The sequence below is a fragment of the Mytilus trossulus genome, chromosome 1 (assembly GCF_036588685.1).
Source record: "Mytilus trossulus isolate FHL-02 chromosome 1, PNRI_Mtr1.1.1.hap1, whole genome shotgun sequence".
Classification (NCBI taxonomy): Eukaryota; Metazoa; Mollusca; class Bivalvia; order Mytilida; family Mytilidae; genus Mytilus; species Mytilus trossulus.
Window position 1 is genome coordinate 30,919,574 of NC_086373.1, and position 24,445 is coordinate 30,944,018.

A 24,445-nucleotide genomic window follows, 5' to 3' on the forward strand; every position below is an offset into this window, starting at 1 on the left:
ATTGTATTACCATTTTATTGAGATTGTATGACCAGTATAGCAACTCTCAATTGCTATTTTTCTGCATCAGTAATACTTAACGGTCTTTACATTTTACCAAATTGATGTGATTTGCATTGGAGTCAGTGTGAACTCAAAATGTATTTAGAATCTGCAGGCTACAGTTGCTATAATTGGCTTCGTTTAACATTCAAACTTGTTGAATATTGACACAATACAATTTCCGCTTTATGAACAGGATGTTCATTTGAATAATTTTCCGCATGCAGCAACTTAACTAGAGATTTTTACAAACGTAAATGTCAATAGGCTTTTATTCTTTTCCGTGGGCATCAAACTTTCATGTTGGTTTTGAATATGTTTTTACAATTTAAGATGAATAATTTGAATGTTGATATTGTTGAAATTGAAAACTTTAAAAAAGGCAATTATTATAGGAAGTTCATTTTTATAACCATCTGACTTTGTAATGTTGAGCTGGTATTTGTTTGATATATATATATTATTTCAAAGTACATGTATATTGAGTATACATTAGCTACTCTTTGGCTGATCAAACTATTTTTAACAGTTAAAATTTTTAAATGCTGCACATATTAGGAAATCATAAAAATGCTGTTTTTACTGTAAATTAAACTTTCATCAATCCAAATTAATAGCTGAAATGTTTGTTTACACCCAACCTTTTTCTGGGTTTTCGTGACCTAAATAACTTACAGAAAGAACATTAATTGCAAAATTGGTCTATTATAGTTATTTTGGTTTTATCGGATAAGCAAATCATAAAAATGACAGTTAATTATTTCCTAGCAGATATTGAGCTTAAATTGCATGTAGAGTATTTACTATCATTGGACCTTCTTTTTTTTGTTCTACAATATATAGTGTTGGGTGTAATTGCCTGCCAGATCAGTTATGATTGTCTTTTTATAGGAAAAAACTGTCAAAACTACATCTAACTTTCAGTGTGAAAGATTTGGTTGATTTCTATGGGCCAGAAACAATAGCAAATAATGTTGTTTTTTACGTATTTTTGACCCAGTCTCCCTGCCCCACTCGTTGCTGGGTTAAGTGGAAATACTGGGCGTCATGTCTGTGCTTTAACACAGTTTATTTGTTCTTGTTCTATCAACAGATTTTTTTTATATTTTTAGTTCAATATTTATATTTGAAAAAGTATTATCAGTATTTCCGCCAAAAAATTATCATCAGTGTTTTGTCCTATTTAGTTATTGAAGAATCCTCTATAGTAAAGCATTGTATCTTTATGTTAAGAATCAATAGTTATCCAAATTGACATCTCACAATCAATATTGACTCTGTTACAATATCATAATGGTCTATCTAATAAACAAAATTTAATTACATTTTTTAAAGGTCCACATAGGATTAAAACTTAGGTGATAAAGGACAATGTCAAGTCCTGGGTTTTATCAAAAGGTGCTCACGTTGATTGTTATGGGTCCATAATCCAAAAATACTTATCCTCCTCAACTGACAACTACTCTTATGCTATAGAACTCATTATCAACAGCAAAATACTAATTCATTAAACATCAAGCTACAAATGACAGCTTTGGATACTGTTAGTGTTGTCCAGGAATAATATTTTCCAATATCGATCGGGAAGCAATAAAGTACATATTGTTTATAGAGCTGCAGGAAGCTTGGATGTTTTAGAATAGAATGTCTGAATAAAAATCAATTTCCTACGAAAGGTTAAAGGCTGAATATGATCAAGAAATATATCTGACTCACGCTCTCAGGTAGATGAAGGGCAAAAAAGTAGATGCTGATTAAAAAAAACAAGTCAATAAACTGTTCATTTTAGAACTTCGTAAATTGTAAAAAAAATATCTACTCAGGCAGTAAGATTCTTGTCTGACATAAGTATTAGTCATTATAATCATCAATTATCAATGAAGAATTCTAAAAAAGGAGAAAATTTCCTGGGGGACACTCAATTTTTAGTAGAAAATTATTCAGATGTTTCCTTAAATAGAAAAAATTAGATACTAAATGTAAACTGTTTAAAACAAGTATTTGTCAAGGAACTATGGAAAACGATTTATACCTTACTTTCTTACTGACAAAGTTGACCGTAGCTGACTATTGATCTTTTCCTTTTTATGTCTAGTTTGCATGGTCTCAAGCTTCTCACATATCCAAGTACTTAAAATTGAGAATGGAAATGGGGAATGTGTCAAAAAGACAACATCCCGCCCATAGAACAGACAACAGCAGAAAGTCACCAACTCAATGCAGCAAGAAAACCCGCACCTGAAGGCATCTTTCAGCTGGTACAATAACAAATATATGTACTAGTTCAGTGATAATGAATGCCATACTAAACTGCAAATTGTACACAAGAAACTAAATCAAAATTAATACAAGACTAACAAAGGCCAGAAGCTCAGGACTGACTTGGGACAGATGCAAAAATGCAGCAGGGACATGTATATGATATCTCAACTCTCCCCCTATCCCTCTAGCCAATGTAGAAAAGTATAAGCATAACAATACGCACATTAAAATTCCGTTGAAGATCGAGAAGTCCGAGTCTGATGTCAGAAGATGTAACCAAAGAAAAAAAAAAAAAAATGACAATAATACATAAATAACAACAGACTTACAAGCAGTTAACTGACATGCCAGCTCCAGACTTCAATTAAACTGATTGAAAGATTATGTCTTCATCATATGAATATCAGGCACAATCCTTCCCATTATGGGTTTAGTATCATACCATCATAACATATATGAGAAGAACATAACCCGTGTCATGCAAACATCTGGTTTTCAAATTAATGTGTTTAGTTCCGATGCAAAGACCCTATAAATGAATCAATATTAACGCCAAAATATGCAATCTTATATGACCTGACAACAGTATCGTAACTATATCCCTTCTTAATAAGTCTATTTAAAGGTTTTGTTAGCTTCTGAAGTGAATACTGACATTTTGGTGCTTTATAAAGAATATTTCCATAAAAAAATGGATGTGAAATACCTCAACGTATAAGAATTAAAGTCTGCTTGTTGAGCTATATTTACGAATGATGTCCTTATACCGATGATAAAATACTTACACATACTTTTACAAATTTTTGGGTTTGAGCTCTCTGAAGAAAGTGGATCCATGAAAGTGGTTTTAGGAACACCTTAAATAAAAAGTACTGTCCTCATTTCCATATAGATATTGACATTTTTAAATGACGCACTAAAAAAATAGTAAAAAAGTGAATAAATAGGTTTTTTTTGTAGAAAGTGGTACTTATTCATAGTGGTACTTATTCAAAGTGGACATTCCCCATTTCCATTCTCAATTTTTACTGTAAAACAGTGTAATATTTCTGTCAAATTAACACTTATATCAATTAAGAGATATAATTTTACGGTTCAGATGACATCTTCCTGTTTACTTGCACTGTGGTGATCTCCTTCAAGATACTGTCCTAAAAAAAAGGAGAGTTTAGAACTTTAGACTCCATGCCATCCTCCTCTTCTATGAGCTCAACTGTATTGAAAACAACATTCAAAATAAAGCAGTCAAACATTGCAATCTAGATATAGATATATATATTTAAATAACTTCAAAATTGTGAGAAAAAATATGCTCACCAAGACATTAGCATTTAAGTTGTTGGATTAACTTTAGAAGTTATGACCTATGATTTCTGTCTTTAGCTCTGCAATCTTGCCAAAAAGTAAGTTCATGTCCAATTATGAATGGGGATTTCAAGTTTTTACACTACCGCAAAATTTAAAAAAATGTTGGTCGTATATTGGTATCAAGTTGTCGTTGTTGTCAGGGTCTTTCAAAGACGGATGGTTTCTGGATAACTACTTTAGTATAAATAAATAAAAATCAATGAAATTTTAACACAAGGTTTATAATTATTAAAGAAAGGTTGAGATTGATTTTGGGAGTTTTGGTCCCAACAGGTTAGGAATTAGGGGGCCAAAAGGTTCCAAAGTTAAACTTTGTTTGATTTCATCAAAAAATTAATTATTGGGGTTCTTCGATAAATTGCCGAATCTTAACATGTACTTACATTTTTGATTATGGGCCCACTTTTCAAGTTGGTCCAAATTGGGGTCCAAAATTCAACTTTGTTTGATTTCAACAAAAATTGAATAAATGGGGTTCTTTGATATGCTGAATCTAACCCTGTATTTAGATTTTTGATATTTGGGCCCCTTTATCAAATTGGTCCACATTGAGTTCTAAATGGTCCAAAATTGAGCTTTATTTGGTTTCATAAAATATTGAATTCTTGGGGTTCTTTGATATGCTGAATCTTACCATGTATTTAGATTTTGGATATTGGAAAATAATAGGTAATATTTTTTTTTAAGTTCTTAGACCACGTTCATTCTGTGTCAACTATTTAATCACACAACCCAAATTCAGAGCTGTATCAAGCTTGAATGTTGTGTTCATACTTGCCCAAACTGTTCAGAGTTTGACCTCTGTGGTTGTATCAAGCTACACCCTGCAGAGCATCAGATTTATTGCATTGAATTGTACAAAAATGGTAAGCTTTTATAATAGAAATATATTTTTTTTAGCACAAAAACAGATTCTTCAGATAATGTGTAAATAGTTAAAATGCACTCAGAGAGCCTCCGGACTAAAACTAAAGATTAAACTGTCTCAAATTGAGAAATATTGCATCATCCATATAAATAGTATAGTAATGAGAAAAAAATTAAACTGATTATTTTCTCCATAGAGTCATTGACTGCATATATATGTTAGGAGCTAGTTGGAACATGCCCTTGGTGGAACTGTTGATTAATTATTTAGTCCTGTAACAATAGATCTGGTTAGATTGTTCCCTGGTGAATTGACTTGATGGTCAGTCTGGTAATGAACCATTGAACCATGACTGATTAGGCACTGGTTTTCCTGTCTCCATTCATTAATCAACTAGAGGTTATAATTAACTTAGGTGCAGGACTCCATCTGTTTCAGATTTTAGGACAGGGCTGGCACCTGTCATTCCAGTAGTGTTATCAATTTCAATTGTCATGATGTGCTCTGACATTATCAATTTTGACAGGATCATTCTATTGAAGATTTAAACTATTTAAAATTTTAAATTAATTCAAAGTCCATTATGTAAAGTACAATTAATGTAAATAATTAACTTCAAGTTTGTGCAATAAATTTAATTTCAAGCTTGTGCTGTTTCTCTTGGTATGCCCCAGAAGCATATTTAGGGTGGAGACATGGGGCCAGCTTGATTATTTAGGAAATCACTGTCTGAAGCATGACTGGAGTGGGCCCCCTTATGAAAATTTTGCTGGATCCACCACTGTAAGACATGGGTATAGATTCAAAAAATGTGTATAAGGGTTTTTGTTATGGATGAATACGACACACAATGTCCCTTTGTTTCTATTTTAAGGAAATAAAAATAGTTAGAATATTATCTACAGTTATAAAGATATTGGCAACTTTATGGATAACACTTAATTGGAAAAGTTTTATTTTTGAGTTACATGGTGATTGGTCCTGTAATGTTACATTCATTTTTCTAGAGAGACATTCTCCTGAGGGTCTTATCATGTTTTTGATTCAATAAATATAACAAAGCATCTCAGTTGGCAATTGTATCAGATTAAAAGAAACTATGTAGCATGCTGTTTTGCTGCCCAGGTATAAGAATAACAACAGTACAAAGTTGAAAGTTTTTTCAATTAGATTGTTTGACTTTTAACTTTATTTGAAATTTTTCATTTAAAGAATTGAAAGAAAAATAAAGTTAAGGTTTGTTAAGTAAATGCTATTGAAAAACATGTCAGTTAAAGGTAACCCTGATCAAGGTTCATTTATTTTCCTAATTGTATTTGAAACATGACACCTGGTTTGCAGTTTTGTGCATTTTTAAATGCAGTGGTGCAGAAAATGATCCTCTTCCTGGCTTCTGTACTTATCTAATTAAACAAAAATGATTGTAATTACAAGGCAGACAAAAGATTAGAGATATAAGGCAGATAAGTATGTGTTTTCTGTATAATAGGTATCTCTAGACATGTGCATACAACATGCTGGAATCTGAAAACTATATAATGTTTCATATCCAAACACTTTTATTGCTGAGTGACTTTCATTATATTTATTGTTTAATGTAAAAAGAATGAAGACAAAAATTATCATAAATAAAGAATAAAAAAAAAAAATGAATTTTAATTCATTTTAATGTTAAATACATTTTAATTTTAAATACATATTAATATTAAATGCATTTGAATTTCTCATGATTATGTTCTTCATAATTATGATTTTAGATCCAATGTATCATCAAGGATTTGTATAGCAAGATCTATTCTGACTTAACAAATCCTTGATATCATGGAACTATCTTTTGATCTAAATTTTGATTTAATTGATAATTATTATCATTCTTTACTACTTCCTATAAATGCAATTTCTTAAAAAAAGAAAGAAAAAAAGATGAAAGTAAAAAAAAAAAAAAGAAAAGAAAAGATAAAATAAAAAAAAATTAAAACAAAAATTGCTTGATTTGTTTAATGTTACTTTTTCAGAGGAAAAAAAATAATCCATAAAGAATTATTGTTGTTTATAAAAAAAGTATTTCCTGTTGTTACCCCCTGGAAATAAATTTAATAACACAGTAATGTCTTGAGATTATGTAACACGATGCAACCTATTTTCAACATGGAACAAGCAAATTACTGGATCAATTCATTCCTGAAGAATGTACCACACTAATACAATACAAGTAGTTTAATCAGCCTTTAAAATTCTCATAAAAACCTGTTGTTTGTTATTGATTTTCTCTTCTATACCTTCATTTTATTAAAATTCATCTTAAAATTTATATATATATTGATTTAAAAAGATGTTGTTTCTATTAACATAATTATCCTTCCCTGATCTAATTGATGAAGCTACAGAGCTAAAAATAAATTACGATAATTTTTCTCATCTTATTACAACTTGTTTATATCTTTTCAGTTTTATTTTTAGTGAAAAAAAGTAAATTTTTCCTATGATTATCTTGTCAGTTTGTATAGGACAAAAATTAAATATTCATCAGATGAGTGAGTAATACAGTGTATAGGCATGCTCTGTGTTGCTGCTGAGGTTGATGGCAATACACACAGACGTGATTATTGATGACTAGGACATTGTTATAGTCAGTAGTGTTATTCATCTGGACTAACAATTTGTTGCTCAGAAAATTAATCAGTCTCAGAAATATTTGCGTTTTAGTTGGAAATTAACAAATTTTTGACATTTTTCATTTGGAGCTTTAGGAATTAGTTCGATAATTGGTTGTTTCATTTTCATCAATATATTTGGAGTAATATAATTGTGATTCTGTGATTGTAGATGAACTATTGGAATATTTCTATGGGACACAGATAGAAATCGGAGAATGAAATAAAGATTTATCTACAGATAAGTGGTAAGTTGTAATTATCAATGGATATAATTTGTTTACTATGATGATCATGTTAAATGTATACAGTCATTTTTATTGATCTAAATGTCACTGGCCATGAGTTTAACTAATATATCACTGTCAAAGCTTTCACAAGCAAAAAAGTCAAATAAAATATTTGTGTTTTTTTTTATTTATATCTGAATAAAGAAACTTATTATCGAGATTGATTGCAATGTTAACAATTTTGGTTATATGAAATATGAATGTTGTACATGAATATGAAATAGTATATATTGTACGTGTTGTACATCATGAAAGTAATAAACTTGTTGTAGGATAAAAATATAACTTCTTTGGCACAGGCTTAGAAACATATTACATCAATGAAGATATTGAACTGTCTGCTCTGCATGCTTATAATATTTAATAGTATGTAATTTAGTGATAAATTTGTATAGATTCATTAAACATAAGTATGCTAAGAGAAGTATGCTAAGTAGCTTTAAAAAAAAAAGGGGGTGGGATGGCAAAGATGAAACATAAGATACAAGCACTATTACAAAGGAGGAAGATTATAAGCCAAGGGGAAATTAAAAACTCCTAAACAATGTGATACTGAGAAAGAAAACTCTACATAAACAGTGGTGGATCCAAAAGAAAGGGGGTTGCTCCAGAATCCCCCCTTTTTTTTGACGATCAATACATTTGAATTGCAACATATAGTTGGAACCCCCCTTTTTATTCTGGATTGGGAACCTTACTTTTGAAAATAGCTGGATCTGCCCCTGATAAATATTTGAACTTGACTGAACCACAGGAACACAACTACACATAAAGGATGTTCTCATGTGGTCCAGAAGTGTAAGCCAACCCTGTTCTGTTAGTCAGGCATCTTTTTTCATGTTAAGGACAAATTTGTTACAATTGAAGAAAAGAAGAGGACATTAAAATAATGTTCAGCTACCCATTAATTCAGCCAGAAGTTGACCACCAAATATTTTTTAGTGGAACATTTTAAAAGTTATAAACTTCTAAACAACTAGAAGAGATTTTTCCAACAAAAATTTCCATAGCATCCATGCCCTTTAGGGCTTATCACCCTTATGTATCCTTTTAAATATCTGAAGAATATTTTTCCCTGCAGGTTTTAACTAATAGAAAAAAACTATTTCTTAACACCTAATGGAAAATTTATAACATTTGATGTTTAAAGAAGAAAAATATAGTTATTTGTGTTAAAATCAATGAATTTTTCATTGACTTTATTTACATTGTTAATAGAAATAAAGTGTGTGGCCATTTAGGATCATTATTCATCCTTAATTTGACAGTTTATGTATGAATAGGGAAAGAGAGTAATAACAGAATTTTATTTGTTTATGGCACATGTAGGCAGCAGTTTGACATTTAACAACAGTCAACAGGACAAAGTAGGCTTTATAATCTAACTTAGTAGGTCAATCTAATTTGTTGTGGGGTAGGATTGTAATCCATACAATATTAAGAGGGAAAAGGGGGGGGGGAAGCTCTGTTGATTATATGATAGATCAGCATTCAAGAATTTTTCTATAAACAATGTTTTTATAGAATGGCTTTTAACTGGCCTAACTACATTTGGCTTCTAGCTAAATATTCTGAAGACTGGAAGACCTAGGTGCAAGATTTTTTGGCTGCGTTGGAAGACCCATGCAGTGGCTTTTGCTGTTTTCTGCTCTTTGGTTTGGTTGTTGTCCCATTTGACATATTCCCTGGTTTCCATTTTCAATTTTAAGATTCAGTAAGAAGGTAACATATTGATGGGTAACCAAACTTACAGATTTTAGAAATGACATACATGTATCTCGTTTTGTTTATATAGATTAGACCTTTGGTTTTCCCGTTTGAATGGTTTTACACTAGTAATTTTGGGGCCCTTTATAGCTTGTTGTTCGGTGTGAGCCAAGGCTCCGTGTTGAAGGCCGTACTTTAACCTATAATGGTTTAATTTTTAAATTGTTATTTGGATGGAGAGTTGTCTCATTGGCACTCACACCACATCTTCCTATATCTATGTATATATGCATGCTGTCCTGACTTAAACTGGAGGGACCATATTTTTTAGTGACTTTTTTTTTATGGTGTTGAAATCAATTAATTTCATACTGAGTCAAGTTTTTTTTTATCATAGATCTATCAATTAAGTATTGAAACTTACTTTTAGACTATTATTTTTTTAAAAAGATAAATCAATTTATTAACTTTAATTAGCACTTGTGGTTTTGGTTTGGATATGATCTTAGCTAAACAAAGCTTTTCTAGATCTTCTTGTGAAGTTGTAGGGAGATAAAGATATTTTTTTGTTTTAAATAAATTGAGTATTTCACTATATTTGGGCAAGTTAAAGTTGCAATTTATTGTTTTCATCAAAACAAATTAGTTTATTTAGATTTTTTTCATATTTTTCTCTGTATAAACATTTGTAATAATTAAGTGACATATAAGAGAAAGAATTAAAAAGCACACTATTGAGTGTACTATAGTTAAGTTACTCAGCTCTATTACTGCTTGATGGCAAAATTCCTAGTGCATAAGTTGTGAATATCGTAAAAATATTGGTGAAGTGTACACTTTTAATGAAGAGAGGTTATTTTGAATATTACTTCAGCTGTTGATTTCAAAAGCTATTATATAACAGATTTTCCATGGTAATTACTGAACAAAACATTCAAACCACATCTCCTTATTTTTAAATTTTATTATTTTCTGCAGATAAATTGCCATTTTAACTTGTTAAAGACCCAATTAATGCAACAGGCATCATTGATTGTTATTTATAAGCATCTGATAGAACAATCTTCTTTGAAAACACTTTCATGTGTTATGTAAATTTGTTTTTAACTTTAATCAAAGTAAATAAATAGGATTTTAGAATAATGACTGTAAAGTTCTCTTGTTCCTGAAGATAAATCCTGGATGATATAAATTCAGTTCAACTCAGACATGTAAAATTGTGCCAAATCAAAAAGATCAAACCCTTGATAAAGTCACCTTGGACTATATAACACTCAATTATCATAACCATGATGACCTTAGTACAATTCTCTCTTGATTACATATACATTGTACTATTATCTATTATTATTGCAATGCGTCCGGATCTTCAACAATTTAGTGTACATGTAATGAAGACTGGAAGCTGTATTTGCTGAAGAACTTTATGCAATTGCATACCTTTTATAGATATTGGAAGATGTGGTGTGAGTGACAATGAGACAACTCTCCATCCAAATAACAATTTAAAAAAAGTAAACCATTATAGGTCAATGTACAGCCTTCAACATTTATGACTGATAGATGGAGTGATTTTTGTTTAACGCCATAGCAAGACTTTGTGATAAAAAAATTATGGCATTGTTGTATTCAATAAGATTGAGAATGGAAATGGGGAATGTGTCAAAGAAACAACCTGACCAAAGAGCAGAAAACAGATAAAGGCCATTAATGGGTCTTCAACACAGCGAGAAAATCCAGCAACTGGAGTTGGGCTTCAGTTGCCCCCTAAACAAAAAAGTATACTTAAGTTCAGCAAAAATGGTTTCAAAAATGGATGTCACACTATTTATAAAACTCTATAACATACAAATAAACCATGGTTTAAAAAAACAGACACAAGAATATATTACAGGTACAGGGTTTAAAACATTCCTCTAGCCAATAATAGTTTTCAATACCTTAGTCTATTTTACAAACTTTGCTATGTATATGTTATGGTATACATGTATATATAGTAGGTAAGTAAGTAAATTATTTATTATAGTGACATGTGTTTTCACAAAATTTATAATACAGTTAGATATAAAAACAATAATTAGAACACCCGACCCTTTGGGTCTATAAGTCACTTTAAACATAGATTTCAATGGTACGAAGAACAAAAATAAATAAAATGTTATTGAAAATGTTCATATAAAAAGTTTTTTCTCTTATTGAAAGTTTGCAATAGATATTTAGCAGTTTTTCTCAGGTTTTGACATAGTAAATATTTAAACTGTTCTTCATTTGAAAGTATACATAAATTGTCTATTTGAGAAAAATGTTGCAGTCACAGATTGTATAACTAGTGTTTCACACATTTGGTTATTGACTGGATCTCTGGGTGTTACCTGTCACCTATTGGTGAAATGGAAACACATTATAACAGGTAAACTGACATTACTTTGTCATAATTTACTTAGGTGTGGTAGATGGTCCTGATAATTCTACAGAAATTAATATATAATATAAAAAATAACAACTTGAATTATGATTGATTGATTATTGCTTAATGTGGCATTGGTGTACCTTACAGTATGTATCATGGCAATCTGCTTGCATTTGGAAAAAAAAGTACTACATCTGTCGTCCAATATGAAGTCATATATATTAGATAACATATCAGGTTAAAGGATTTTGAAGTTGTAAATAGTATTATAACCAATTAAATGCATCTGTGTCTATCAATTTTTTAATTTATTAAGATAATTTGTTGCAGCTGCAACAAAAAAGTAAATACATTTTTTAATGGCTCTGCAGGATACATTTCATAGACACTTGTTGAATATAATATCCAGACTTTGACCTCTTAGATATATTATTGACTCTTTCTTGTGTCATTGGAATACTCTATCAACCAGTGGGCATATTTCTTGCACCCTAAGACTTTCCATAACACTCAACATGGGAAATACTAATAGTTGTTTGATAACTTATAAACAAAGTTTTGCCCCCATTTTTAATCCACAAAATACAAAATTTAATACTCATGAATGAATATTTATTACCAATGTATTTGATGTTTGACAGTTGGTTAGATCATGGAAATAGGCAATCAACTTTTTCACTCACTTACTTACTTACTTACTTACTGAGAAGCTAAAAAGACAGGTTACATCAATGTCTAAAACCCAGACTAATAATTTATGTTTGTAGTGTAAAAGTGACCAGATGGTCACTTTTAAACACATAAATCAAAACCTGTCAGAAAAAAAAAGAAAATTTAAGGATAGTGTATGCATATTGTATAGGAGTATGTACTAAGTGACCATTTCAATGTTGAGTGTCAGCCTTTTTGTTTTTCCTGATACCAGACTGTCTTGGCATGAAGACAATGATAATGAGACATACCATAATAATAACCAATGATTCCAGTATGGCTCTTTTGTATAGAACATCTGGGAGAAAAATTGTGAAAGCATTGTTTGACTATCTGGATCTGACAGGTGAAACAATTGTTGGAACCAAACCCATAGTTGGAATTCATTACAACCCATTCATCCATTGTACACAGTTATCTCTCAGGATTACATCATTACAAACTAGATTATATAACATTAATATAAACAGCTTCTCTGGGTTTCTAATCAATACAGCTGCAGATATGGGGGTGTCCTTGCATAAGATTCATACTATGTTCTATTTTAAAGACATCTTCTAAGGTTATTTGTGACTGAAATTGTAGTTTCCTTATTATTTTTCTGAAAGACTCAGCTGTATTAGTTAAAACACTTAATTACCTGGTAGTAAAGAATACACTTAGGAATACAGACAACCTGAAACAAAGTTGATTGAATTTGTGAAGGATAAACATGCAGAAAATCCATAAAATGCATTATAGTAGGAAAGAACTGTTAGTAGTTTATTTGATCTCATGATGATTTTAAATGAAATATGAATTTATTAAAAAACCAGCAATTTATTCAGTAAATTATTAAGGGCTCAAATTTGTATTTCGTGGAGAGATTACTTCAGGGTCAATTTCTTACTCATTTCGTGATTGAGGTATTTGATCACACTTTGTGAAAATGTGTATTTATGAATTGTAAGTGTCCAGGAAACTCTAAAGCACATTTCTACTTCACAGGAATTCTCAAACCAAAATATTCAAAGAAATTGTGGTTAAAAGTAAAGCTCAAGTTATAAATCTTATCATTACCAAGGCACTGACAACTGAGCTTAGTGTGAGAGTCTAGAAAACTACTTTTATTTGTTTGATAGGAGCTTTGTCATAGAAGATGATAAAATCCTAACAAACAAGTAAGTTGCATGACATATTTATCTGTAATATCATCATCATACAGCTAAATTATATCCTTTGTCAAACAATTTCAAGTGATTACATGCCTAATGACAAAAAGCTTCTGATATTTCAATGATTATTTTTCTATTATTAGGCCAAGTGAATTGTTAGCCTTGGTTTGGGAATAGTTATTTCAAAGCACATGGGAAGCTCTTTTCTGTTAATATATGTATTTTATTAAAAATTATGTATGCATCAAACTTCAATAAAAAGAAACTTAAGAAACAGAGGTCATACAAGTTGGAGGTTTAGCTAGCTATAAAATCAGGTTAAATCCACCATTTTCTTCTGAATTGCTGTACACACCAAGTCAGGAATATGACAGTTGTTTTATATAAGTATTGTTGGTTGAGAAAGCTTTCTGTTTTGTTGTTTTGTTGGACTTTCCCTTTTTGAATTTTGGTTGGCATTATTTTTTGTTTGTTTCTACAGTATTGCTTAACTTCAATTTGTAAATACTTTATGTCAATTCAGGACAAGGATGATTTAAAAATTGTTGTAAATAATTAGTTTTACGAAGTCAAGTGGTTTTACAATTCATTTTTGGGGGGGGTGGGGGGGGGGGGGGGGGGATTGTTTCTGATGTAGAAATAAAATTAAAAAGACACGACACAGGATTTTTTTGTGCAATTATGTCATCTATCTGCATTGATTATAGATATAGACCAGTGTCTTTACTCATATCACAATCAGTTTACCCATGGCTTCATCTGGAACAATTGTCATGCTAAGAATACACTATCAATTTTAAGAAAAGATGCTGCTTACACAAATAATATTTAATTTCTGCTCATGTAATAAGTATATATTTTCTATTTTGGTTGAGCAAAATAAAAGTTTAGACTTAATTGTCTGTGTATTGATCTGAGTAATGCCAATGAAAGTAATTTGTCGATCAATTACCTTGCCTTAGTTTGATAATTAGACCTGAATAAGAAAAAAACAGGCTCATTGGCCTGGCTAATGTTTTACTGTGACATCTGTCCCATTAAGTGGTTACACAAGAGTAATCAATATGTTAAACATGGGGTAAAAAATACTCAAATAATACTTGTTTTTTCAATTGACAGGTCTTAGGTTGACATTGATATTTTTAATTGAAAATATTGCATTACAATCTCATGATTTCATCTAAATATTAAATTATAACAGTTGGATGATGGCACAGATAGCTTGATATGAATTATCCTTGAGGTTCATTTGATAGAACACAAATTTTGGTAACTATAGTATAAAATCGTGTAACCATCTTAAGACAAGGGTTCATCATGTTCATGGTTCAAAAGAAAATGTCATTAATGAGCATGTATAATTTGGATATTGGTTACCTTCAGTAGTTATAAGCAATGATTCACTGTAAACATTTGCTCAAAAAAGATAAAAAAAAAAATAAAAAAAAATCTTTATAATCTTTGAACAGCAGTAAATCTTTGAGTTCTGCAATGCACTAGACATGTTGCAAGTGTTTTGGATGTTAAGGCATATATATAGGATTACACCTGTTAGGGGCATTGTCAATCTAATGAGCAGTTATAGGGCATGAGCTCTACATTTGGATGCCTTAGTTACAATGTTACAATACAGGAGATTTTAAAACAAAGTTCATAATGAATATTTATCAAAGTTTTAATAGTCTTTTTCTTTATTGAAAAGCACTTTACGCTCATATGGGCCAATGGCTTAAAACATTATACATAATATACAGTTTACATATATAAAACAATGAAAATAAACAATGCAGACACTTTGAACTATAATCCTTGTTTTTCTTTAAATCAATATATATATATAAGAGATTCAAATTATATCAAGGACTCCCTGCCCTCAGTCTTAGTGACTTTTTAGCTCACCTGTCCCGAAGGGACAAGTGAGCTTATGCCATCACTTGGCGTATCGTCCGTCGTCCGTCGTCTGTCGTCGTCGTCTGTCGTCGTAAACTATTTCAAGAATCTTCTCCTCTGAAACTACTGGGCCAAATACTTTCAAACTTTAACTGAATGTTCCTTAGGGTATCTAATTTATAAATTGTATCCGAAGTTTTGATCTATCAACAAACATGGTCGCCATTGCTAAAAATAGAACATAGGGGTCAAATGCAGTTTTTGGCTTATAACTCAAAAACCAAAGCATTTAGAGCAAATCTGACATGGGGTTATATTGTTAATCAGGTCAAGATCTATGTGCCCTGAAATTTTCAGATGAATCGGACAACCCGTTTTGGGTTGCTGCCCCTGAATTGGTAGTTTTAAGGAAATTTTGCTGTTTTTGGTTATTATCTTGAATATTATTATAGATAGAGATAAACTGTAAACAGGAATAATGTTCAGCAAAGTAAGATTTACAAATAAGTCAACATGACGGAAATGGTCAGTTGACCCCTTAAGGAGTTATTGCCCTTTATAGTCAATTTTTAACCATTTTTCATAAATCTTAGTGATCTTTTACAAAAATCTTCTCCTCTGAAACTACTGGGCCAAATACTTCCAAACTTTAATTGAATGTTCCTTAGGGTATCTAGTTTGTAAATTGTATCCGAAGTTGTGATCTATCAACAAACATGGTCGCCATTGCTAAAAATAGAACATAGGGGTCAAATGCAGTTTTTGGCTTATAACTCAAAAACCAAAGCATTTAGAGCAAATCTGACATGGGGTAATATTGTTTATCAGGTCAAGATCTATCTGCCCTGAAATTTTCAGATGAATCAGACAACCCGTTGTTGGGTTGCTGCCCCTGAATTGGTAATTTTAAGGAAATTTTGCTGTTTTTGGTTATTATCTTGAATATTATTATAGATAGAGATAAACTGTAAACAGGAATAATGTTCAGCAAAGTAAGATTTACAAATAAGTCAACATGACGGAAATGGTCAGTTGACCCCTTAAGGAGTTATTGCCCTTTATAGTCGATTTTTAACCATTTTTCGTAAATCTTAGTGATCTTTTACAAAAATCTTCTCCTCTGAAACTACTGGGCCAAATACTTCCAAACTTTAATTGAATGTTCCTTAGGGTATCTAGTTTGTAAATTGTATCCGAAGTTGTGATCTATCAACAAACATGGTCGCCATTGCTAAAAATAGAACATAGGGGTCAAATGCAGTTTTTGGCTTATAACTCAAAAACCAAAGCATTTAGAGCAAATCTGACAGGGGTAATATTGTTTATCAGGTCAAGATCTATCTGCCCTGAAATTTTCAGATGAATCAGACAACCCGTTGTTGGGTTGCTGCCCCTGAATTGGTAATTTTAAGGAAATTTTGCTGTTTTTGTTTATTATCTTGAATATAATTATAGATAGAAATAAACTGTAAACAGCAATAATGTTCAGCAAAGTAAGATCTTCAATTTAGTCAATTTGATTAAAATTGTCAATTGACCCCTTAAGGAGTTATTGCCCTTTAAAGACTTTTTTCACAATTTGTTCATCATGTTGACTTATTTTAAAAAATCTTCTCCTTTGAAACTGCTGTATCAATTTCAGCCAAACTTAGGCTAAATGAGTTTCCGAGTATCTAGTATAAATTTTATATTTTATTTCCTTGTATGTCAAGAAACATAGCTCCTATGGCTAAAATAGAACATAGGAGAAAATGATTATTTTTTTTGGCTTTTGAAGAAAATAGGACGATCCAAAAAACATTTAAATAAATTGAAAAGCCAAAATAATCATTGATGAGAGATTTAACCAAAAGAATTAAGGTGAGCGATTCAGGCTCTTGAGAGCCTCTTGTTTTTTTGCATATGGACCTGTAAGACTAAACATGTATTGATACTCTGAATCTTTCTCTGCACCAAATATTTGTGTTGTATGTGTTTTGCTGAGTAATTTCCCATAATTCCATTGGTATTCAGCTGATAACACTGCCAAATAAGAATTTAACCTATGTGTTATGTCTTGTCATGTTGGCAATGTGACATTTTCCCAGGACATTACGTAACATAGGAAAACCTTGGTAAATTATTATTCATATAGTTATCATATAAAATCTGTAGGCAGTGAAATGCAATGCTTTAAGTGCTATAGCAATCGATTGATTTTCACTATTGATTGAATAACCATTGCAGATTGTCATTTATGGATATCTTATAATTTATTCAAAAGACAAGTTATGTAATGGAGACAAAGTAGCCATTTGTAGATTCTCTTGGGACACAGAGACTGGTATTGATTATGATTTACCATCTGAAGCATGATGGTTGTATAAGGATTTAACTGTTGACAGCAAAAAGCTAGACTTTTTATGGTATGACAATATGATAAGCTGATTGGGAATGGCTCTTTCTCAGACAGTGTATAGAAAAACATGTAGTATAAAAAAAAAGAAGATATGGTATGATTGCCAATGAGAACTATCCACAAAAGACCAAAATGACTCAGACATTAACAACTATAGGTCACCGTACGGCCTTCAACAATGAGACATGGAAATAGGATATGATTTAAATAAGGGAACGTCTTCAAAACACTACACAGAAACAAGTGATAAAGGAACACAAAACCCACCAAAAAAACTTGCATATCTGTTGTGCTGTCATTTAACCACTGTCTAAGGTTAGGGGAGGGTGGTGCACTCACTAAAATATATTTTACCCCAACACATTCTATCTGTGCCTGTCCCAAGTCAGAAGCCTGAAATTCAGTTGGTGTCAGTTGTTGCTGTTTATTATTATTGTTTATTTTCATTTCTCAGGGCCTATTATAGCTTACTAGACTTGTACAAGTGTAATTTTATGTCCACTGTATTTAATTTTGTCATATTAATGTTTTAGTTATCATCTGTTAAAGTCATTAAGTCAAATGGCTATCCTGCTATAAGAGATTAGCATAGCATGTTCACCAAGGTCACGTAGTAAATACTTTTATTTGATTTATATGTTTTATTTTTTCGTAAACAAAGAGTTGGAGAATATTTGGAGAATATTTAGGTCAGTTGGAGAATATTTGGAGAATATTTAGGTCGGTTGGAGAATATTTGGAGAATATTTAGGTTGGTTGGAGAATATTTGGAGATCATGGGTATATAAGAGCCCTCTGTTTTAGTGTTTAGGAGGAGATTGAAGGCAAGAAGTTTAAGAACAATACAATGTGAAAAGTTATTTAAAAAAGAATTGAAGGTGAGAAAGGAACTATACATTATGAAACGTTAAAAGGATTTTATTATTCTGGGCAGTTTTTAGTCGATTTATTTTGGAGAATTTATAGATTCATAGAAAGTTGTGTCATTACTATTCAACTGTATGTATTCTTGATATTTTGTCCGCTCAGACTGTTGCGTGGTTTAGAACACTATGCCTGTGGCGTTTTTCTGTGGTGTGCACAGTATTGGACACTGTTGCCGATTTTGATGCGGAGTTGTAATGAAATCCATTTGTGATGTGTGAAAGTAATGTGCCAATGAATATATGAACTATGCATTTTGTAAACTGTATGTTATGTAAATAGTGTCCTGGAATGGAATTTTAATAAATAGAGTAGTGAATTTACTTGTGTATTTCTTTGACAACAGGACTACAGATTATTGAATTATTTTGTTCTTGAGTTCTATGTGATTTCAATATACCCGGCCTGACCAGAAGTTTTAAGATACTCGACCGCCTTGGCAGACTCATCTATACAGTATACTATATTGATGTTGTTCATTATTGAAGTTAATGGTGACTTAAGTTGCTTAGATATTTGGACTCTGTTGGATAGTTAAATATCCAATTATCAATTGTGCCTCATAATTTTTTTGATACCTGCGAACTTCTTAAATAATTTGGCAAAATCAAACATACTGTAAAATGATAAAAGCTGGTATCAGTTCTAATGAGACAACTGACTCCATCCAAGTAAAGTTTGGAACATTTGTCCAGAATTATACTAGTAACAATATCAAAAACTGAAAAATTATCATATCTAAATAAATGTTAAATTAATCACATCATCACAGAAGCACAGTTGATCTTGTCGGCAAATGATACCATTAATTGCATTGCCCCTGTGGAAATAAATCCAACATTTAGAATTCACAAGTAAGCATTGTTTTGTGTATCGGTGTAATAAATACCTTGCAAAACAGTCATCAAAACTAATGATTTTGAATGAACAATTAACAACAATATAGAATATTATTGCATCATGTTCAGTCAATATTGACTTGCATGCTTTTGATTATAACCATAAAAACTATAACTGTTCTTCAGATTAATATGGCTTTTTTACCATGTTTGATAACCACTACAAATTTGTTGGGAATCAATGGTTCCTAAACTATACTTTGAGGAATGTCTGTAGCCATCAATAAGATTTCTTTTGTTCTTTCTTCGTCATGGACGGTATGGTAAACATATTATTGAGGGAATTTATAGCATCATGAGTTATACGATCATTACATGGCATTAGTTCTTACAGAAGATCAATAGTTGGGAAAATTGGTTGAAATTTCTACTTCTGTGTCAGGCATGTAGACCATTGAACGTTGATCTTTATAAATGATTCAGTAACTCTCGTTTCATTAGGGAATGGGCTGCTGGTTGTTTTCTTCTCTTCACGGGAAATTAGATTAAATTCGCAATTCTCAAAATGATTATTGGTTGTTCAAATTGTTTATCTTCTTGTTCTACAGCAATGACCTTTCCAATTTAAACTTATTTTCCTTCAAGTAGTTTATATTTGCTGCTGAAGTCAGAAGATGTTTGTTTATAAAATAATCAGTTGTAGAATTAAAAATTTCCTAAGTTGCATATATATTGTGTTCAAACATAGAAATTTTGATTTTTGTTGTGATAATAAGGAAATATTAGCTTCTTTAGGAACCTTAATAGAAAAGATCCAATTGATAAATTGTGTTTTATTGGTTGTGCATATATAAATAGAAAGTTGAAGCTGTAAAATCATGTTTGTTCTATTATTGGACCATTATACTAATGAACTGATCTGTGTAATTGGTAAATGGTAAATGTCTGACAAATTGAATCGTAGTCCAGTTGAAGATAAAGCAACCATCAATATATTGTGGATTCATTATTATTCGTTGGGTACCAATTTTTATTGATTACGTTGGTACAAATTACAAATTTGATGTATGATTATGCACAGACTTGTTGAAAAACTGCAAAAATCAAATATCCACGAAGATGCATGTTTTCCTCAATCCACAAAATTGGTACCTATCTCAATACTTATGTAAAAGTACTGTACATATGTTGATAGTATCTTGATACCAAGACAATCATGGCGTCACATGAACAATCATGAATCAAAGAATACTTTCTGAGAGGATAAATGACAGTCATGTATAATAGATCAAGCCATTGTCATCCATCATAGTATCTATAGATACTCTCTGTTGTGATAGTTATGTCACAGACCAAGCCAAAAATCATTCATTTTGCAAATTGTTGTATATCAATGTAAACAAGATGTCTTTTAGTTATTTGTGTAAATATCATGATGGGTTTGTTGTCTAGTTGACATTTTACCTCACATCAACATTCTGTTTATGATGAAAATCAAGCATCTGATCAGCTTTATAAAGTAACCAGTAAACACAAATGAATTATATATAGCATGTATAATAGTCTCTAGATCATGATGCCTTTAGCTTATTTGTCTCATTGAGTTACTGTGTTTGTTATCTTCATACCTCTCATCTCTCTATTCAAAAGCAAGAAGCAAGCACCTTAGCCCTATCAAATACAGGTACACACAAGGGAGGTTACTGAGGTATATATGTGAAAGTCTAAAGGAGAGGGGCAAAAGATACCAGAGGGTCATTCAAACTCATTAATTAAAAAAAAAAGTGACATGGACGTCTAGATGACTTTTTTAATTTTTTTTGTCATTTGGTTTCTGTCTGTCGTTTGCTGATGTGGTTCATAGGTGTTTCTAAATGTTTCTCTTTTTTTTCTTTTTCTTTTTTTTTATACATAGATTAGACAGTTTGTTTTCCTGGGGACCTTAAATTATAGCTTGCTGTTGGGTGTGAGCCAAGGCTCTGTTGTGAAGTCCATACTTTGATCTATAATTGTTGCCTTTTTTATTCATTGTGACTTAGATTAAGAGTTGTCTTACTGGCACTCATATCACATCTTCTTATTTCTATATATGTCCCAATTACACCAAAGATTTTGCCTGCCATGTGTAAGTGAAGATAGTGTATCTGTAATAGTTATCATTTCAATGTCTGTAGTAAATATTTCAATGGAGATTAACATTTGATTACTGTCATGAACGATTTCCCACACACAAACTTTTAGCCTATAGCAGTTACACTCAATTTCATTCATATTTTATACTTCTGATGCTTGAATTAATTTGTAATAAAGTCTGGATTTATAACCATTTAATTAGTTTGAATGACTTTTCTAAGGTATATATTTTGTCTCAGCATCTGGTATTAAAGTTTTGGTATTTTGATTATATAATACATACTAACTGTCATTTAAATGGATTAAACAGTAATATATAGTATGTAATATCTTATTTTAAGTGACTTGAAGCTGTGTTTGTGTCATTTATATATATAGCTCAATTACAAAACCATTTCTGCTTCAAATGATGATGGGGGGGAATTTATTTTAATTTTTGAGATATCTCAGTGTCTACTTAGCAAGATTAACTAACTGTCGTTTTAAAACATAAAACAGAGGTTCTTTTTTAAGTTACATGAATTTTTTTTTGGTGTCAGTTATGATTGAATTGGCAAAAGTAAGAAAAAAAGTTTTTACAATGTTAGATCTATACTAGCAATGTCAACGAAATTTATTGAAAGTAGGCAAGATTTGTAGGTTTACTTCTTAACTTAATTCAACTCTATTACTATAAACCAATTTATTTTTTGAATTTTATATTCTTGCAACTTTCCCCTTTGCTAGTAGAAAATATGATATTGGGACAAAAACATGCCAAACTTCAGGTTCTTTTTTGAACTGCTATATGCATACACACAGTGAGAGAAATGGCATATAAAATCAACAAGAACGGCTACATAAGAAACAGTTTAGCAAGAAATAAGTAGGTTTACAATATGGTTCATTTTTCATCATGATGGAATCCCCATGTCTGACCTACCCCATACAAATTCTTGTTTTATGAAAATCATCAGTAAAAATAGTTTTGAGCTTGGTTCCCTTTAGTAATGAGATCAGTACATGTTTACAATCTATTAAGTTTAAACAGAAAGTCAATACTGTTGTACTACTACACCTACACTGCATTAAGATTCTGACTCAATGACAGATAATATCGTGAAAAAGTCATAAAATTTGATTATGGTCAAATATGACATGTACAGTGTAGAGAGAAACTGATTGATCATATTTGATGTAGGAATAATTACTAATAGATTGATTCACTGTTCCAGACATGATGGAGTTACTGAAAACACATATACTAAGATCTTGGTTGATGGTAATGCTTCATTCAGATTTGTATGTTTCAGTTTGGGGAATATGTTTTTTCTTGGAATAAAATGTTGACTTATAGTGTTTTATTCTTTTTTAAATACCATCTTGCAAAAATATATAATTATATACAATGGTTGAACACGAGCAAGTGCTGCTTTTTAAAAAAACAATATTCAATTTCATTGAACAAAAAGTTTGGTTATGATCACTATTAAAGTCAGAAGATTTACCATACTACAATTGAAGTGGTGCATGTGTTAACCAATTTTTCTTGCAAGTGATCATATTCCATTTTTATATAAAAAAATATCGTGAACTCTTAAAAGTTAATATATACTATGATATAATAATAAATATTAAGATTGCTCAGATGAAACTCATCATGGTAACATATTGGCAAAGTCACCTTAACTATTTCACCTGAGCAGTTAATTGCAATACATAACAAATCTCTTGATTGGTTTAAAGATGAAATTGGTCTGACTAACTGTAGTCCATAAAAATTTGGTGAATGTTAATTTGATTTTTTTCATTGATTTGAGAATATGGAAGCAATTTCATTTGCTGAAATAACTGGACTTGAATGACTGTTATCATAATTCATAACACATAAAGTCCTTACTTGTGCATGTAAAACCCAATAGGAAAGCCAACTGCTTTCATTGCTAAACTCATAAAAATTACAGACATAATTTAAGTTTCAGATTCGATCTAATAGTTTGTTTATAACCATTACAGCAGCTTTTTTTTTGCTATTTTTTTTTTTGTTATTACAAAAAGTAACAGGTATAAAAAAACATTCCCTAAACTGACTGAAATCTGTGTAACCATAAAAACTTCTCTTGCATGTTTAGATAAGCAAAAGATTTTATGCAGATCAAGACAAAAATACAAATTTCTATTTTCAGGAATACAGACATGTAGTTCAGATTATATAGACAGAAGATATTGTTGTAGCCTTCCCCTTTGTTCACTACTGAAGTATGACATAGAAACAGATATAAAACATCCATGTAAGTCACTACTGAAGTATAACATAGAAAAAGAACATCCATGTAAGCTATCAAACTGGAATGTTAACAACCAAAATAGTAGAGTGTGTTCCAATGACACACCAACAACAACAAACAAAATCAGAGAAAACAAGAATAATCTTTGATTACAAAGATGACCCCCAATTCAGCTGGAAGAATTTTAAGGGTGATGTGTCAAAACTAAATTTAACTTTTTATAAGATGTTTGAGACAAATACTTATTCACAAATTGGTAAAAAAAAAAAACAACCATTACTGATTTCTTCATTTCTGAAATAACTTTTGTTGAGAAAGATTATGTGTGAGAACCCTCCCAAAAAACAGATAAGATGTATCTTTTAAAATCATGGCATCATGAGCAGATTTAATACACCTTTACTTCAGTTTGTATAGCAGTACAGTGGTGGATCCAGCCATTTTAAAAAGGGGGGGGTGTCCCAACCCAGAGTAAAGGGGGGTTCCAACTATATGCTCCCACTCAAATGCATTGATCGGCAAAAAAAA

General features: G+C 30.9%; 1 protein-coding gene across 1 annotated transcript in view; it reads left to right on the forward strand.

Annotated features, from left to right (window-relative positions):
• The window catches only part of LOC134711995 (neurofascin-like), a 95,989-nt gene that overhangs the window by 17,815 nt on the left and 53,729 nt on the right, over positions 1 to 24,445 (forward strand). The window contains exons 4-5 of the mRNA XM_063573113.1: positions 7,367 to 7,442; positions 23,816 to 23,920. The gene's annotated coding sequence lies outside the window, so the exon portion shown is untranslated. The remainder of the gene's footprint in view (positions 1 to 7,366; positions 7,443 to 23,815; positions 23,921 to 24,445) is intronic.